General features: G+C 44.4%; 1 protein-coding gene across 2 annotated transcripts in view; it reads right to left on the reverse strand.

Moving 5' to 3' along the window:
* The window catches only part of LOC147718624 (neuronal PAS domain-containing protein 2-like), a 552,138-nt gene that overhangs the window by 504,650 nt on the left and 27,834 nt on the right, over positions 1-19,654 (reverse strand). The gene's annotated exons all lie outside the window — the stretch shown is intronic.

Here is a 19,654-nt window from a genome sequence, read left to right on the forward strand (position 1 = left end):
CCACATACTCCTGCTCACGCTACTACTCCTGCTTTGTTAACCCCTGCTGTTGTTTCTGTTTCTACCCCTTCACTTGTTAGTCCTGTGTCCTATACTTCTCCCTCTACTCGTAGTCGTAATTCTCCTCTTGCGGCTAGCTTCTTTCATTCGCTCGGACCTGTCCTTGGGTCCGCTGGTTCCGATGGTCCTCAGAGACGTAGTCAGCTTCCTGGTAACAGAGAACGTGCTTCGCTATATAATATGGCGATGGGTTGGATGGCAAATCCTCTTAGAAATCCACCCCGTATTGTACTCGACACTTTTTGTCAATTCAACGTACCAACCCAGAGATATGTGTTCGAGGAAATGTGTAAGGTCCTTCGCGATCAGATATCGGCCGATGCACCTGACGAGGTGCTGACCGCCCTGTCTGATCTTCAGCTCCAGTTCTCGAACGGACTGATAGTGGATACCAACGTTCGACGTGCTGTTGAGCGGTTGCTATCTCTTCGTCCCACTCCGATACCTCAAGCCTTGTTTGTTGAGGATATTGAAAGACAGCCAGATGAGTCTGGTCAATTTCCTATGCGTGAAGTTCCACCGGTGTTAATGCCAGGGGATGCTGCTCACGTTCCACCTATCCTGCCGTATTTCCAGAGAGTATGGATACATCTCCCATGGAAACGCTCGGAAGTATTACAGGTGAAGCAATCTTTGCCTGACCCTCGCAAAAATCCTGCAGGGTATTATAAGGAATTATCGCAGCTTGTCGATGCTACGATAATGAATCTTGCCGATATTGATATGCTGTTTGGCAATGTTGTACCGCAACCGGTATGGGCTAAGATTCGTCAGGAAAATCACGCAAACGAATTAGGTGGTGATTGGGCGGCCATTATAGCGGCGGATGGGTTGCAAGTTGGTGGTGCTAAGCCTGAACAGTTGATTGCTGCTCTCCCTCAAAGAATAATAACGTTAATGAAAACTCTTATGCCAGCTATGAGGGTAAACTGGGACAAACTGTCAGCTTGTAAGCAAAAGAAGGACGAGAGTGTTTCCGACTTCTTTACGAGGTTCGAGGAAGCATTCATTGACCATAGTGGGCAGGATATGGGTACCGAGGGTGGTCAGCGATTGTTTGTGGATAAATTTGTTTCGAACTTATTGCCCGATTTGAGCAATAAATTAAAGAATTCAGAAAGTGCATGGGCCGTTTCTACCTCAGCTCAGATATTGGCTACAGTGCAATATTATGAGAATAGAGAGAAAGAGGAGAACGACCGTGCTGATAAAAAGACGAAAGAGCTAAAAACTAAAGTGTTGTTGCAACAAGCATATCCTCCGCGTTCAAATCAGAATGCATCCCAACAGAATAGATCACAGTCGCAATCTAATCGATCGCAGCCGCGTAATGATTCCCCTTCCCAAAGATCATCGTTAGGGTACAATCAATGTGCTTATTGTAGACAGGAGGGACACATTAAATTTAATTGCCCTGTTCTGAATGATCGCAATAGTGGTAATTCGTCCAAAGGAGGTCGTGGTGGTTCGCATCAGGTATCACGTGGTAGGGGTCGTGGTGCTCAAAATGATCGTTCTGATAACTCCTCTAATTCCAATAATTGTTTCGATCAACGTGGATCATCGCAAGGACGATCTGCGCAGTACAATGTAGACGATTATTACGTCGATCAGGGAACTGACGACAGTAATTACTAGGACAGCCAAAGACAAGGAGAGGGAGTGGTATCAGTTCCGGTTGATCAGAGAGGGCCTTACGTCGCAGTTGCTACATCGGGCGTCGTTGAGCCTTTTCTGTTGGACACTGGTGCAGCGAAAAGTTCTATTAGGCATTCGAAACTCCCTGGCGCACCTTTGTCTGGCTTAACAAATGTTTCCGTTGGATTCTCTGGCGCCCCCGTTAGCAATCCAGTTTCGCGCCCTTTGCCCCTTACAATTGGGCCATGTGAGCTCCAAGCTCCGTTGATTTTGACTACTGGTTGTGGTGAAAATCTTTTGGGCCTGGATTTGCTTAAACGTTTGTATGCAACTTTGTATTGTTCTCCTGCGGGTGTACAGCTCACGTTAGGAGAGAGGGTTGTCTCTCCTATGTACTTGTCTCTCGGTAAGCTTCCACCGGAATTGAGTTCTCTTCCTGCGTCTTTGTGGGCAACGGGTCCAAATGACGTGGGCCTGCTTGACATCTCCCCTTATGTTGTTCAGTTGAAATCTAATGTGCGGTTGCCACGTATTCCCCAGTATCGTATCTCCCTTGATGGTGAACGAGCACTGTTGGCGATCATCTATGATTTGATCGAGAAAGACGTCATTGAGGAAACACGGGGAAACGTGTGCAACAGCCCTGTACTGCCCATTCTAAAACGTACTGATCCTTCAAAACCGCCTGTTTATCGCTTTGTTATCGATTTACGGGAGGTGAATAAAATTGTGGTTCCTCAATTCCCCGTTGTGCCTGACATCACGGCGCTACTGACTCTGATTCCAGCTTCTGCATCGTGGTTTTCGGTGATTGACTTGAAGAATGCGTTCTTCAGCATCCCGATTGCAGAGGAGAGCAGAGACCTTTTCGGTTTCTCTCTTGGTGGACGCAGCTTCCGGTTTAAACGCGCTCCTCAGGGCTACTGTGAAATCGATTTACAGTCAAGCCTTGAAGGGTCAACTGGATGCGTTTAGGTTGCCGGCCGGTGCGGCCCTGATCCAATACGTCGATGACTTATTGGTGGCTGCTGATACTCAGGACATTTGCAAAATTGCTACGGTGTCGTTGCTGCAACATCTCTGTGAGTTGAATCATAAGGTGTCCCCTTCTAAACTCCAATATTGTTGTCAAGAAGTAACCTATCTAGGTCACTTATTGTCAAAGGAGGGAAGGAGGTTGACCCCAGAGAGGATTGCAGCGATTGCGCGAATGGCTCTGCCAAAAACCCAAAGAGATGTGCGTGCCTTCCTAGGTATCACGTCGTACTGCAGGCAATGGATTCCTAATTTTTCATTGCTAGCGAAACCATTGGTGGCTCTTACGTGCAAGGATGTTTCGACTCCTTTACCATGGACAGAAGAATGTCAGAAAAGTTTTTTTGAATTGCGTGATTCATTGTGTTCGGCTCCTGTGTTAGGTACCCCTGACTACAGTAAGCCGTTTACATTATATGTTCACGAGAGAGAAGGTTGTGCTTTGAGCGTCCTAACGCAACCTTTTGGCGGTAAGCAGCGTCCATGTGCATATTTTTCCTCGACCTTGGACCCGGTAGCTAGAGCATTGCTGAGTTGTTTACGAGCAACAGCGGCAGCCGCGGTCTCTATCCGACAATCAGCAGGATTGGTCATGGATAATATGCTTACGGTGATGGTTCCGCATGCAGTCGATACTCTTTTGAATCGTACGAAAACTCAGCACTTGACGAGTGCGAGGTTGTCTGGTTACGAGTTGACGCTGTTGGCAAGCCACATTCAAATAAAACGTTGCAATGTTCTGAACCCGGCAACCTTGTTACCAATTAGCTCAGAGTCAGACGAAATAACAGAACACGATTGTTATTTGAGGACAGAGGAGGAAACGAAAGGTCGAGTGGACCTTAAAAACACCCCATTGGAAAACCCAGATGGTATACTGTATGTGGATGGGTCATGTTTTAAGTTGCCGAATGGCGATGTGACTACTGCTTATGCTGTTGTAACATTGAATACTGTTGTTGAGACTGCGAGATTGAATCAGAATTCTGCCCAAGCTGCAGAGCTGATCGCTCTCACTAGAGCGTGTGTGTTAGCAAAAGAGAAACGTGTGAATGTGTTTACCGACAGCCAATATGCATTTGGCGTCGCCCATAGTTTTGGACGTTTGTGGAGAGAGAGAGGTTTTCTAACATCCCATGGTACGAAGATCCAGCATGGCCAGCTTGTGAATGATCTTTTGGATGCACTTACGTTGCCTAAGCAAGTTGCGATTGTCAAATGTAGTGCGCATCGTAAGGTGACGGATGATGTTGGTCGTGGTAATGCGTTTGCGGATGAGATTGCTAAGGAGACTGCCCGGAACCTTAGCACTCGAATGTATGTGACGAGTTCGGTTAGGTGGCCTACAGAGTCGAGCATGTGTGAAGACACTATCGAAAGTGTGAAAGAAATTCAGAATGAGGCCACCGAGACTGAAAAGGCGAAGTGGAAAGAAAGCACGGGAAAGTTGGATGCGAATGGTTGTTGGATTGATTTGTCGGATCAGAAAAGATGGTTGTTGCCCGATGCGTATGTGCTGGCCGTTGTGACAATGGCGCATGGGTTAGCACATATTAGCGCGAAAGGTATTTGTAAGTTGTTGTCTCCTGTGTGGAAGAATGATGGTATCACGAAATGTGCTGAACGTCTGGTGAAGAATTGTATGGTGTGTATGATGTATAATCCTGGCAAGGGAACCCCAACTCCTCCTGGCAGTTTTGCTCCCCCTTCATGTCCCTTTGAGGTGATCCAATTGGACTTCATCCATATGGAGCGATGCAATAACCTGAAATACGTTTTAGTTGTGGTTTGCGCATTCTCCCGATGGATCGAGGCCTATCCTCTCAAAGATAATACTGCTTTGTCTACTGCGAAAATCCTACTGAAGGAATATTTTCCTCGGTATGGAATGCCTAGAGTCGTGTGGTCAGATAACGGAAGTGAGTTTGTGGGAAGTGTGATGAAGAGTGTGTGTAAGGGCCTTGGAATTAATCAGAAATTCCACAGCGCCAATCATCCCAGTCAGCTGGTTTGGTTGAGGGGTATAACGGTACCCTTAAACTGAAACTAGCAAAGATTCAGGCTACGACTGGTCTCTCGTGGCCTGACGCTTTACCTTTAGCATTACTGTCAACTAGGGCGACTGTACACTCCCGAGTAGGGCTTAGCCCCTACGAAATAGTGTTCGGTCGTCCTGCGAATGTGTGGGGGGTTCCTAGGCCAGGTGTGTTCTGTGATCTTGAGTATCCAATGTTGATCGATTACCTTCATGACTTGACTGCTAAACTGAGGTTAATTCACCAACAGGTTTACGACGCACTGCCGACGCAGACGGAGAGTCCAGGCCACCAGCTCCAGCCCGGAGATTGGGTGGTGACGCGCAACTTTTTGCGCAAGAACAACTTGGACCCGAGGTTTACTGGACCCTACCAGGTCCTCCTTGCCACGAGAACTGCAGTTCGTCTTGAGGGGCGGAAAAATTGGGTGCACGCCACCCATACCAAAAAGGTCCCTATTCCTTTGCCGGCAGACCCGTGGGTGAGGAGAGGCATTGCATCAACTGAAACCGAAGGATTGCTGGCGTTTGTACCTTTCAGCGACGCACAGCCTGTTGGAGAATCGTCAGTGCAGCAGAAAGACACTGTTGAACATTTGTCAGCAAAAGACTCAAGACCAGAACTTTCAGCTGATCAACAGGACGTGGTCCCTTCAACGGATCCTTTGTTCGACGAGCAGACACGTCCTGGGAAAACCCGATACTTTTTGCGATCCAGCACTATAGACTAATAAAAGATCTTGTTCTGTCCCTTGATAATTGCATTATCCCGTTTTCCACGATCAGTTTGAACATTCGTACCATTGTAATTATTTTGTACATATTCATTGAGCTTCGTTCCTTACACCTTTTTGCTTCCACAGCCGAGAGACATTGTTTTTGCATATATATATATATTGTGCATTAAAGGCCGTAGGGCCGCGCGCGTACTTCCTTCTGGATAGTAGGTCTTGACGCTAGGTTAAAGACCGTCGGTTCCTGGGAACTCCTAGGGATTGACTGCTGCTACCCAGAACGAAGTGCGTCAAGAAACGTTGCGGACGGTCGTAGGGAATGGCATTTTCGAAGCTGACGGATTTGGAAGGAGCTCAGGCTCATAGATTCAAGCTGCAGCAACTCAGTCGCACCAAATGTTTTATATTCCAAATATTCGTATTGTTTTTGACTGTTTCTGCATTATTGGCGGGTGGGGTGTATTACACGATGTTTTACTTCTTACCTTCTGCTATACCTACTCCTACACCTGACCCTAAACTTACTACTGTTGCTTCTCCCCATTCTTTTCATGTCTTACCCGAACACGAGCAGGCTAGACGTGCAGAATTCCGCAATAATTCCTTTATTCAGCTCCTTCATCAGCATCAGTTAGTGGTTAACACTACTAATTGTTGGGTGTGTGGGTTGATGCCACATACTACGGATAAGGGAATTCCATATCTGGTGTTACCGTATAGTTCCCAAGGGTCAGCTCGAGCATTTCAGACAATGTTTCGAAGCGTACTGGGTTTCCACCCCATTCGAGAACCACGTTCCCCCTACTCTGGTCCTACCTCGTACCAAAAACCTTTGTCGATAGCAATAGAGGACTTAGACAGCGATATCTATGATCCCTCGCTTATCCCCGAAGAAGAGGTACAAGCTTACAGGGTCCTGAGTAGAGGCGAGTATAGTGTGTTCACTAGTGAAAAGCAGCTTAAAAGCTCGCCTCCGATATGGGTCGTACCCCACATTGGTAATTTTTGTCTAATGGGTCGTGGCCGAAGATCGAAAGCCCGACTTGGAGAGAGTGCTTGCACTGAAAATTACATTTTGCCGATGGTCTCGTCCCCTGTGTTCCTGGCTGCCAAGGGTACATACTTTATCTGCCATGATCGTGCATACGCATGGTTGCCCGCTGACTTCATGGGCTCTTGTTTCATTGCAAATCTGTTGCCTCCGACGTTCACTGTAGATGCCGATTATCATAAGACTAGAGTTGTGCGAGGCGTAATTAGCAAAGAGGATACTGCCGGTCAAGAGGCAGGAGACTTTTTCAAGGGTTTCCTCCCGTTTTGGGGACCTATGGTTAATAGTAGGAACCTGAGACAGTTGACTCGAGTGGTAGAATCGACAGCTAATATTACTGCCAGTGCCCTTGGTAATATCACCACAGAACTTCAGGCGGATAGACTTATGACGTTGCAAAACCGTATGGTTTTAGATGTCATCTTAGCAGATCGAGGTGGGGTATGTAAGGTGATCCATTCGAGCTGCTGCATTTTCATTCCAGATAATGCTCCGACTGTCTATCAAGCCATCTCTAAGTTGCATAAGATCTCTGAATCCATACACGTGGATGTAGGGGATTGGACGCTACTTGGATGGTTTTGGGGCCTAATGTCGACTTGGGGTTGGAAAATTCTGATGATTATCGGAGTTGTCGTGGCGTTCCTGTTCACGTGTTGCCTTTGTGTGCAGTGCGGTCCTGCCTTATGTGGCCTCTGTGCTACAACGTGTATGAGACAGCCGCCTGTTACCAATGGAACTCGGTTGGACAGAGCTATGCTACAGCAACATCTAGATGGTCTGATGAATATCGAATATGATTCCGACTAGTGCTTGCCTACATGAGGGCAAAAGGAGCGTCTGAGGTTCCGTGACAATTGTAAGTGATGTTTTCGACTTGCACGAAAATGGTCAAGTCTGGTATCTATGAACCGCAAATGACGAGTTTAGTAAGTGTGCGCAGTTTCGCTGTGCTAACTTAAACCGTTCGTTTGTTATGTGGGTTTTTCATCTGTACCCACGGGTTCCATCTTAGATACGGCATCCATTTTGTCTCTTGCCCTCAAGTAGCCAGCGAACGGACGTTGTCCGCTTCGCGACCCTGGGACTCCCAAGATATTTGCGGAAGACACATGTCCTTTGTAAGTGTCTTTATGATGAGGGGGATGCTGCTGTAAGGCAGATGGCGCCGCTCGAGGCTCATCTTGCCGCACGGACTTATTGTCTCAGCCGTGCATCTCATTAGGCACGTCCCTTTGATGCCTGTATCTCGTGTTTCCCGATACCTCCCCTTTTACACCCTTTCCGATCTCCCCACTGTTTCCCTCTTCCTCTGCACCTGTCCTTGTTCCTATTTCGATCTGTTTTACCACTGATTGGAATGCGCTAATGGTGGGAAGATGGGTTTTTACAGTTGGGAACCGCCAAATGTTTCCGCACTTATGTTCCGGACCTTATGTGTATCAAAGTGACCAAAGCGACCCCTCTGGGGGATAATTGTGGGAACCGGGTCATAAACTTTTGTGTTCAATGTAACTCTATGGGAAAATTGTGTATAAAAGGAGCGATCCACAGAACCAATTTGAAGCAGTCTCCCCAAGTTGCACGAGTTGTACTTGTCGTGATTTCTGTGTTCCCTGCAGCAAATAAACCTTGAATCTTTGACGTCGAAGGAAGTGTCCCGTGTCTCTGTGATTTGTACGCCGGAGCAGGTTACCCACGAAGGTTTCAGGTGTTGTGCCCTGGCACCGCTGGGTTCTAAATAACCCAGTCCTTCAGAGCAGAAACGTTTTCTGCAGACAGAGACCTGTTAGAACTCAGACAGGGAACATCAGACTTAGTCACTTATCTCAATAGCTTCCGTAGATTAGTAGTCAGAATCTAAACAATCAGCAATTTTTTTTACCAAGGTCTCACTGATGTCCTGGCCCACATCGATACACAGCCCAGCACATGCTCCGCTCTCATTGAACTTACACTGCGTTTAGACCATCGAATCAAGGAGAGAAAAAGAGAACACAAGACAAAGGAACGCCATGCTCAGTCATACAAACGTACAATCATGGGGGACAAGTCTTCTCCTGCTTCTGAACCAATGGAGATAGGAGCAGTGAGAGCCTCGTTAACAATAAGTGAGAGAGATCATTGCCGCAAACAAGGGTTGTGTCTTTATTGTGGGAGAAAAGGCCACTTCCTCTGAGATTGCCCGGTGAAACCTAAATACAGCAGGCCTCAGAACGGTCAAGCAGCCGCTGTAACTGCCGATAAAGGAGTGGAAAACTGCAATGCTTGAAGGCAGGAGAAGGGAAACCCTCAAGCAAGAATACCATCCTTTTTATAACCCCGTTCAAGATCCAGGAGTCGGATCATTTCTTTATAGCTATGTCCTAGACATAGACCATGAACCAAGAACCATATGGGCCATGGTGGACTCAGGAGCCACAGGCTGTTTTATGGACCACAAAGAAGCCCTGCGCCTGGGAGAACAACTGTTATGCAAAAGCCAACCTGAAATGGTGTATGTGGTCAGTGACAAGGAGCTGGAATCGGGACATATTAAACACAACACCGCAGAATACAAGCTCACTTATGACTGTTATCATCATGAATGGCTGTCGTTTAATATCATCAAAGCCCCGCAGTATGGCGTTATATTGGGTCTCGCATGGTTACAAAAACATGAACCTCTCATAAATTGGTCCATAAAAACTTTGCAACTGACATCCTCTTATTGACAAGAGCATTGTACCCAAAATCTTCTAAGACCCTCTCAGGCATTAGCCTCGAGGTTTCACATCGCTACGGCTGCAGAAAAAGCAGTAAACTTACCTATGATTTATGAGGCTTATAGGGACGTCTTCAGCGACACACAGGTGGAGGTGCTCCCACCGCACAGAGAATATGATTGCAGGATTGACCTGCTTCCAGGAGCGGTGATCCCCTGTGGTCGGATATATGCCCTTACGGTGCCAGAGAATTAATTTTTACGATCCTATCTGGATAAATACCTAGCAATCTGGTTCGTATGTCCTCCAAGGTCCCTTGCAGCATCTCCTCTTTTTTTTATTCCTAAGGCGAAGGGAGATTTGAGATGTTGCATCGACTACAGGGCCCTGAAAACCATCACTATAAAGAACCAATACCCTTTACCTTTGATCCCGGTGTTGCTGGAACAAGTAAGAGCTGCGGGTATATACACCAAGCAGGATCTCAGAGGAGCATATCACCTCGTCCGGATACGACAAGGTGATGAATGGAGGACCGCTTTCAAAACGCGGTACGGGCTCTTCGAATATCTGGTGATGCCCTTTGGGCTATGCAACGCCCCAGCCGCGTTTCAATTCTTTCTAAATGAAGTACTCTGAGAGTATCTTGACTGGTTCGTGGTGATTTATATCGATGACATTTTAATATATTCCGCCACGGAAGAAAAACATGTCCTACATGTATGCCTGGTGCTAAAGGCTTTAAGTAAAAAACAGCTCTTCTGTAAAAATTATGAAATATGACTTTCATGTAACAACGGTGGTGTTCTTGGGGGTCATGCTTACCCCGTCGGATCAAGTGATAGCTGAAAGAAAAGTCAAAGTGGTAACGGATTGGCCTCGTTCATGCAATGTCAAGGACATTCAAAGTCTCCTAGGATTGGCCAACTTTTACAGAAGGTTTATCCGAGGGTTCTCCGATTTAGTGGCTCCTTTAACCAGACTCACTCGAAAAAAGGCTTTATTCATATGGACAGGAGAAACCCAGAAAGCCTTTGATCTCCTGAAAGAAGCATTTTCCACGGCTCCGGTGCTCACGCATGCCAATCCTGAGTTACCCTTCATTGTTGAAGCCGACGCCTCAGAAGTTGTGCTAGGAGCAGTCTTGTCACAAATGCAGGAAAACACTGAACATCTCCATCCTATCGCTTTCATGTCCCGAAAATTAAACACGGCTGAACAAAACTATACAATGGCCGAGAAGAAACTCTTGGCTATTAAGGACGCGTTCTCAGAATGGAGACACTGGTTGATGGGAGCAGTACACCAGGTAACGGTCTATTCCGACCATCGCAACCTTCAGTTTATGCGCACTGCTCGCCATCTCACCCCACGGCAACTCCATTGGATGCAGTCCTTTGAGGAATTCCACTTTATAGTGACTTTTCGACCTGGAATGTACAACAAGAAAGCGGACGCTCTGACACGACAAGAAACCCCGAGCATGCATTCTGTTACGCAGGAAAGAGCCATAGTAGAACCCAGTAAAGTGTTATGTGATACACAAACACGAGATTTTCTACAGAGCCTCAGACCAGGGGTGCAGACCTGTACCTGGAGAACATGGATTAGACATCAGAAAGACTGGAAGATGCGACAAGAGATACCTATGAAAGGTTCTCCGGTGCTGGTACCCACCAAGACTCTACGAAAGACCGTAGTTACATGGTGTCACGATTCACCTTGTGCGGTTCACATGGGTCATGAGAAAACTCTGGAAAAGGTGTTAAGACAATTCTGGTGGCCAACCATTTGTCCAGATATCCGCCAATGGGTGAAGGAGTGTTCTACATGTGCCCAGATGAAGTTAAAAAACACAGCATGTTTAATCCCAGATTCATGGGCCCATACCGAGTAATTAAACATATCACCCTGGTGGCAGTAAAAATACGTCTACCAACCCATTTTAGAATCCACCCCGTATTTCATGTCTCTCTTTTGAAACCTTTCCATTGTCCGGTCAGGTGCACCCCTGTGCCAATATGGGTTCAAAATGAACAGAAGTATGAGGTTTAGGGGATACGTGATGCCAAGAGAGTGAGGGGGAGGCTATTCTATTTGATATCCTGGAAGGGCTATGGGCCTGAGGAAGACTCCTGGGAACCTGCAGCAGCCGTTCACGCATCCCGTTTGGGGACAAAGTTCCACAGGTTGCATCCAGATAAACCATCTGCCAGTCATCGCCTCCCGAGACTGGGATGTACTGTCAGGGATTAAGGTATTCCGGTTATGCACTGACTGTCATCGCGCAATAACCAGGAAGTAACCCAAAAAAGACTACATTTCCCAGCATGTTCGGGATGCATGTTGTATGTGCGCTGGGAGTCCCGCAACGAAGGGAGTAAAGGGCAAACAGAACATCTCCGCCTTGGCGATAATTCCGAAGAGGATCCCCGGTCAGTGCTCTTCATCTTTGAACCCATCCCAGGTAGCGGTAAGAGTGCGGTGTTCCAAATCCCCAGTACCTTGGTTCCGAGGGGGATTTTCGCATTTACACAGCCTCATGTGTTTATTCAGCATCCCTTTTGGCGAGACAGCTCGCGCTGTCTCTTGCAGGGAAGGGCGGATCTATCTTTGTGAACTCTCTCGGAGGAACGAGTTCATTTCTCCCATTGGCAGAGGCTGGCTAGTTGCTGTCTCGTGCGGGGGAGATATTTGGAGATATCCTTTGAAAATTGATTGAGCTTCCCCGTTGCAAGAGACCTTCAGTTCCTTGGTCACTTGCAGGGAGCCTTGTTGTTGGTTGCTATCACAGTGATTTCTGGGTATTGGAGTTTTTCCGCTTTCAGCACAGCGGAGAGCTATTTAACATTGCCATAACGTTTTACTTGCACGGAACTGTTGCATCTTCTTTTCTTTATACATTGAAAGCATAAACATTATCATACGGGCACTTTTAAGAAGCATTACCATTGCCTGTTGCAGACTTTGCTTGATATTGGTTGTTCTCTATATCTATTCTATCCCAGGAGAGAGGTGGAAATTAGGGTGCCATACCAGTCTGGAGTAGACAAACTTCAGAAATAACACAGATATTCACGGGTAGGTAGAGAGAGAGCACACGCAAATGCAGAATAGTCACTAATGTTAGAGCCTGTTTCTCACGTATGTTCCTTTTTCCCTATTAAAGTTTGTGAGAACCTTGTATTCACCCTACGCTCTTCTGGCAGCAAAAGAATATGTATTTTCCTTTACAGGTAGGATGTAAAGTAATTAGTTTATCATATTGTGGGAGACACTGGATATAAGAAAAGATAGGGACACAAACATATACTTATATTGTGTTCCTTTGTTTTGTCGCACACAGATCTCCCTCCCTGCTGTTCCCATCCTTTCCTTCCCTCACTTGACTATCCCAACAGTCTGTGTGTATATATATTATATATATATATATATATATAAATATATATATATATATATGTATATATATATATATATATATATATATATATATATATATATATATATATATATATATATATATATATATATATATATATATATATATATATATATGCAAGGCTCTAAACACCAGCCGGTTGCACACGTGAGCGGGTGCACGCCAAACGGGGGTGTACCCGTTGTATTTATCACAGCTTCAAACATCCACGAACCGTCTGTTCGTAAGGAAAGCAGCACACACAGGGGGTAGTTCCACATGGATTTTATTTGGGAACTTTACAGCATACGACGCGTTTCGCCAGAGGGCCTCGTCAAGATATGCAAAGAGCGGAGGCGCTCAACTCATTTAAATCAGATGTCTTACTTCCGCAATTACATTAGAAAGCAAAAAAGGACTATGTACAAGGTGACTAATGGATCGGCCATTTTTAGATGGTATAGTAAAATACTGATGTATCACATTCATTGATTGAGCATATACAGGATGTATGTGCACACAAACAAGTTTTTCTTTTTCTTTTTCGCACGTCCCACAATAAATAGCCTGGGGACTGCATGAGTTATCACGCCCATAATGGGCACCTTTAGTCCAATAGTCCTTTTTTCACATAAACGCCCTGGATGAGCATACCATCGAACAGGTGAACAATACTACATGTTGAGGTGCAAACAAAGTAAATCAAACACTTAGCGATGTGAAAAACCATCTGAAAACATATAGATACATAATCATGGTATGCTAAAACCCGAGTAAAGATACTCCTGATGCAAAGGCTTTCAGAGTCATAGCTCCTGCTATAGTGTATAAACGCACCCGTAATAATATTGCTATAATAGCAACAATGGACAATGCCCTGGATGGGCTTTAAGTACTACACCTGTACGAGGGAATTCAAAATAACATGGGATGTAAGGACTAGTTATAAACACAAAAATTACGATCAAAATAGCCTAAAACCAGAAGTACTGAATACATGTACAGACAAGAAAAGATACCAATCAAGAATACAGTGCTTATGCCAACATGGACGTCCATCATAAATAGGAATGCATAAGAATTAACCTAAATGAACTGAAAGTTCTGCATGCATGTTGAGGCCATTCGGGTGTTTGCTCTGCAAGTCAATTATGTATCTGGACTCTAGCCTTCTGAGCTTAAGAAGGCGGTCGCCACCCCTAATGTTGGCTGCTACACTATCGAGACAGATATATGATAACAGATCCCTGTTACTATTGTGTTTCTTTTCGAAGTGCCTCGCTACGGGGTAGGTGACATCTTTTTTGGCAATGGCACGCATGTGCTCTAATATTCTCAATTTAACCGCATTGGTGGTACTACCGATATAGTTTAAGCCACAAGGGCAAGTGAGACAATAGATTACATATGCTGTAAAGCACGTCAGGAATTTAGTGATCTTTTTCGGTGTTGGAAGACCTGGAACTTTGAAAGAAAGCGTCTGCTTGCTGTGTTTACAGGCCTTGCACCGGCCACAAGGATAGAAACCATTCAGCGTAGGAAGTTTGGGTGTATTATCAGGAGCAGTATAGTGACTGGAGACCAACTGGTCTCTGAGTGATCTGGCCTTCCTGAAGGTCACAAGAGGATTACTAGGCAAGTCAACTTTAATGATGTTATCGGACATTAGAATATTCCAGTTCTTTTTAAGTATCTTTTTGACTTGCCCAGCATTACGTGAAAAGGTGGTAATGAGGCGGAATGCCCCATTGTTCAATTTGACAGTTTTCTTAGGTTCTAACAAAGCTTTTCTCTGCATCTTGTTAGCTCTGTCAAAAGCACTAGCTAGCACTTTCTCACTGTAGCCCCTTATCCTGAATCTTTGAAGACTAGCCTCCGCTGCCTTCTTAAAATCATCAGGGTTGGAATTATTGCGCCTGAGCCTCAAAAGTTCGCCGTAAGGGATACTCTCAACCAATTGGCGTGGATGACTGCTTGTGGCAAAGAGGGTGGAGTTTCCTGCCGTCTCTTTCCTGAATAATTTGGTTTGCACCATTCCTTTGTCATCTATATATACTGTGAGATCAAGGTAGTTGACTGAAGTCCTACTTATGTGACCTGAGAATTTTAGATTCATGTCATTATTATTGAGTACGTCTATGAACACACTAGCAGTTTCTATGGGGCTGTCAAGGATGATAAACACATCGTCAATATAACGATGCCATCCTATGATGCTGTTGTTCCACTGTGGATTGGTTATTTGCCAGGGAGCCTGCTCCTCCCAAATTTTTCTTCTTTGCGTAAGAAGAAAAATTTGACAGAGATGAAAACGATTATAAAATGGGAAGAGTGTTAACCTTTGCCACTACAACCTCCTTTTTGTTGGATGTTGGAAGTGGCCAGTGTCTGGGTGTTAGTGACTTCACCTGCCTGCCCCAAGTTGATCTCTTGATCGAGGCTCTCCATAGCTCGAAGATCCCCTAGATCACGGCATCTAAGGCTTTCAGTGGCACTTTCGCTCCCAGACACAGTGCTCTCAATGTGCGGTTTTAATTTGAAAAATTTGTGTAGTTTCAATTTTCTCGTGAACTTAAAAATATCAATCCGAGTCTGCGCAAATTCAAAGTTCCTTTGTGTGCAAAAGGATAAGCCCAATTGAAGGATGGAATTTTCTTCGGTGGTAAGTACTTTGTCAGTTAAATTGATGATGGTCAGATTGTCAGATTTTATGGTGTGTTCTTGGTTCAAACTTAGTTCTTTTTCTTTGGATAGTTCTTCATGCTGCGTGTTACTGGTGGCGAACCTAGTGGATTTCTTCCCGCAGCCCCCCCGCCTCGTCTTCCTCATTTATTTTTTAATCCAGTATTTTTACTGAGGTTGGTTTGGATGTTCATTTGTTCCAACATTTGGGAATCAGTTGTGATATTGCCTTCAGGGTTAAACATTGGCTCAAATGTCTCTCTTAGGTCAGATATTTGTTCAATTGTAGTGGTGATATTTTCCTCCGGAAATGAACAAATGAACATCCAAACCAACCTCAGTAAAAATACTGGATTAAAAAATAAATCTCGATACTGTCCAGTCCTATCGCCAGGCAATAAAATTGACTTGTTCTCGGATGCTATGATGGAAGAGCTAGACAATCTCATCAAAGTCAAAGATAACAAGAGACAAAACCTATCTACTAAAGAAAGAAAGGCACTTCAAAATCTGATGAACAACTCCGCCATAACGATCAAACCCGCCGACAAAGGGGGAAATATCGTTATCCTTGACACGAAGGATTACATTCAAGAAGCGGAACGCCAACTTAAGGTTTCACAACATTACAGCAAATTGAAAACTAACCCTATAGGAAAAATGACGTCCGATCTGAAGGAACAACTAATGGTCTGGCAGGCAAAGGGACTGATCAATGAAGACGAACGGAAATATATGACTACGGAACATCCAATCACCCCGTGTGTGTATTTTCTACCAAAAATCCACAAGACACTTAACCATCCACCGGGAAGACCTATCGTGTCCTCATGTGATTCATTGTATGAAAAGGTCTCAAGGTATGTGGACAACTTTCTCGCTCCGATTGCCCAAAGCATGCCGTCGTACTTAAAGGACACCGGAGACTTTCTGAGAATCCTAATGGATATACCATGGAATCCAAATTACCTTCTAGTGACAATTGACGCCGTGTCACTATATACCTCAATAAGGCATGAAATAGGTTTGAAAGCTTGCAAGTATTTTCTACACCAACGCAACATCAAGGAATTGCAACATACAACTATGCTCCTGAAAATGATAGAGCTATGCCTGACAAACAACGTATTTCTATTCAACAGCGAACTGTATAAACAAGAATGTGGCACGGCCATGGGAATTTCTTTCTCTCCCAATTACGCCAATATCACCATGGGCTATTGGGAAAAAGTGCTGGTATGGAACAATAATGAACAAGAGGAACTCGACCGAATTATACTATGGGTCAGATATATTGATGACCTTTTCCTTATTTGGAATGGGACCAACGCACAGTTTCAAGAGTTCTTCATTAAACTGAATCAAAATGAGATTGGGTTACAGTTTACATGTTCAACCAATACCAAGGAGATAGACTTTCTAGACACCAAAGTTTATGTCTCAGAAGGTAAACTAGAAACCACACTGTTCCGCAAGAAAACCGCTACCAATAGTGTCCTCCATGGAACCAGTTTCCACCCGAAATCACTGATCAGGAGTATCCCGTACGGAGAATACGTCCGACTTAAGAGAAACTGCTCGAAAGTAGGAGATGCGGAGAGAAAAATACTGGAAAGCAAAAGCAGGTTCCAATCCAGGGGATACAAAGATTATGTATTGAATGAGTGCAAAAAGAAAGTCGACAAAATCAGCAGAGCAGAAACTCTGATTGAAAAAGAAAACCCCCCACAAGACAAGGATCCTCCAAGATTCATAACCACTAACAAACAAGGAAAGTGGATTGATTGCAAAGAAAATGAAAAAATACTGGCATCTAATAACCAGCGATCCAGACATTGGGACATTAGCTGGGAAACATCCCTCCATTACATATAAAAAGAACACTTCTCTGCAAAACTTGTTAGTCAAAAGCCACTTTCAGATGCAGGAACAACCGAAATGGTGGACTGAACAAAGTGTGGGCTTCAAGCCATGCACTACATGCAAAGCCTGTAAGATAGGCAAAAAAATGAAGAATGTAATGGAACCCAATGGAAAATACATGCCAATCAAGCAATACATCACATGCACATCCAAAAATGTAGTGTATGCGATTGAATGTAAATGTGGTATGAAATACATAGGATCCACAACATGTATGCTAAAAAAAAGAATTTTGGAGCACATCCGAGCTGTTAAGAATTCCAATCTGCTATATGCAACAGCCAAACACCTGAAATCCTGTCAAAATGGGGTTTGGCGAGCGATGAGTTTCTATGGACTAAGAATGCTGACCAAACTAGAAAGAGGAGGAGACACAGTACGTCTCTTAAGACAAATGGAATCCCGTCTCATAATCCAATTCCGAACGAAACATCCCAGAGGCATGGACTTTGGAGAAGACCTCCACATACATCTGGAGTGATACTGAACCTAGCATGAACTCTGATTGACTGTAAAAGGGTACTATACCCAATGACACAGCATCATGAACTGTAAAGCAACAAGCCCTAAGTGTAATTAACTTAAGATGCTTTGAGTACTATACTCGTACAACCATAGCACACCAGTCCTTTGTTTTATTTTAATTTTAATTTAATTGTTTGCAACATATTGCTTGATGGACTACATATCCCATAATGCCACTTAATGGCTAATATGGGCCAGTATATAAACAAAAAGCAAAAAAGGACTTGCTGACCGTGAAAAAAGCTGTGAGGCTGAAACGCGTTGGTGGAGTGTTTGTGTGTGATTAAAGCTTCATAAAGTATCCAGTTGTGCCGCCCTCTTTGTTCGAAAAATTAATTTGGGGCTATGATCCAGCTCCCGGGTTGAGCACACACTGTGGAGCGCTCTCAGGCTTGGAAGGATCGATTTGGATTGATATATATATATATCCAGTCTTGCCAAACTCATCCGATACGAAGAAGGCGCTGACACCATGAATCTCAATCCAAACTCGATTTATTTACTCACTGTCTGCTTAGACGCGTTTCGGCGTTGCCGCCTTGTTCACTACATCTGCATTCAAAATGAGCTCACACATATATACTGTGGAGATATGGGCGTGTCTAACAATTAACACACAGGTTCAGACCAGGTATTACCATGGTTACATATTGGTAAATCTGGGATGTTACACAGAGTCTTTTCTCCATCCTTATTAAAGAGTATTCATTGCAGAAAAGTTTTTTACAAAACAGAATTAAAAGTTCGTAAATCACCTAAATAAGTGTTCAAAATCATAATAATAACAACCTTATCATCAAATAGCATGTTACAATTCACAGCTGTTGAAAAGGTAAATTAAAAAACATTTGCTGCCATTTCTGTGTTTAAATAATAAATTAACACTATTTGCCGCTTTTTTACCCTGAGTGCCTGCCATAATGAATATATATATCCAAAGCTGAGTTGCGCTCTGAACCCCTGCCCCTTGCAGTGGAGGGCCTGGACGGGGTAGCGACTCCCAAAAATCCAAAGACGAGGTCCCCCAAGGTAAAGAAGGAATGTCCAGGCCAACTTTGCAGTTTAGCGAGCTTGTTTATTAGCTTAGCTCAACGCGTTTCGAGGAAGGGTTCCTCTTGATCACGAGCCTCGTCTTTGGATATATATATATATATATATATGAAACAATTCTCAGCTACCTCTCGCCCGGAGCCCAAATGCAGGAGACCGCTGCGCAGGAAGAAGGAAGGAGACCTCAGGTGCAGTGAGCAATCTTTTTCTTTATTGTACCTTCGAGGAAGCGGCACACAGCATGACGTTTCGGCCTGCCCAGAGGCCTTGATCTCATATATATATATATACATTTAAGCATCAGCACAATCCCGAAGACTCTGGAAGGAGGAGACTGACAGATACATAGAGCAGCAAGATGGTCTTGGGCTCAGGAATAGATGGGTAGTAGTTTTTAGGGCTTAGAGATGGGTTGTGCATAAAAATAGTAAGGAGCTTTTGGGGTCACTGCAATGGGTGCACATAGGCATAGTAAGTAGTTTTTAAGGCTCAGGGATGGATAGTGTAAAGGCATTTTGCAGTTCAGGTGTGAGTGGTGCATAGTGATAGTAAGGAGGTTTTAGGGACTCAGGAATGGATGGTTCATATGTGTAATAGTAAGGAGTTTTTAGGGTCAAGGATGAGTAGTGCTGAGGAGTAGTAAAGAGTTTATTTAATTTAGGGAATGGTAGCGTAGGTTTAGGGATGTGTAGTATGGGGTAACAAATGAATTTGAAGACATATGTGTGTGATGTATTGTAATTAGTGATTGTGGTTTTTGTTGGTATGGTGAATGAAAATACATTGTAAGTATAGTTG

The sequence above is a fragment of the Lissotriton vulgaris genome, chromosome 4_1 (genome assembly GCF_964263255.1).
Source record: "Lissotriton vulgaris chromosome 4_1, aLisVul1.2, whole genome shotgun sequence".
Classification (NCBI taxonomy): Eukaryota; Metazoa; Chordata; class Amphibia; order Caudata; family Salamandridae; genus Lissotriton; species Lissotriton vulgaris.